Here is a 680-nt window from a genome sequence, read left to right as displayed (position 1 = left end):
AGTTCTCAGTTTGTGCAGTGATTCAAATTCAAAACGAGTCGATGTTTTTCAAAGAGCAAAAATATTCTAAACATTGGAGATTCTGCTTTTTTACTATTTTCTGTTCAACAACATTTTTGATTTTCTAGTTTAATCTACTTGTTACACACATCTTACATATAGACAACAAAAAAGCATATGGGGAGGAGGGCGGGGTTTGCTCTGTGACAAAAAGAGAAAACAGGCCACATCAGTCAAGAGGACAATGGACGACGCGTCTCGACTATTTCTGCTCTGTAAGTGAAGAATTTCTTTCTTTTAAATGTTGAATTTTTACTGTCCGTTCTGTTAATAAACAATAATGGAGGAGAAGAAAAAAGGCTGAATGGACTGAACAGCAGGTTAAAGGGGAAATTTTACCCTGTGAACCAGTGAACTTGACAGAGTTTATTATATCAGCTTAACTTTAAAGTGGACACACGACTTCATGCTCAGAGTTACAATGTTTCCCATTTCTAATTATAATCAGACTAACTATTGATAAAAAGCATTTTTTGACTGTGGAGTATTCAGAGAGGACGTGTAACACATGTAGCACATTTCCGTGACTGCACAATAATGTGAGTGGACCAGAGATCTATGAATAAAGCTAAAATTTCCTTTCAAAAAAGAGTTATTATCATCTCTGCCTTGTTTTTTTT

General features: G+C 35.1%; 1 pseudogene; it reads left to right on the top strand.

Moving 5' to 3' along the window:
• Positions 1 to 242: 242 nt before the first annotated feature.
• The window catches only part of LOC121812079, a 6,958-nt pseudogene continuing 6,520 nt past the window's right edge, over positions 243 to 680 (top strand).

The sequence above is a fragment of the Haplochromis burtoni genome, unplaced genomic scaffold, assembly GCF_018398535.1.
Source record: "Haplochromis burtoni strain Fernald_Lab_line unplaced genomic scaffold, NCSU_Asbu1 Contig_428, whole genome shotgun sequence".
NCBI lineage: Eukaryota > Metazoa > Chordata > Actinopteri > Cichliformes > Cichlidae > Haplochromis > Haplochromis burtoni.
This window is presented reverse-complemented; position numbering and strand designations above follow the sequence as displayed.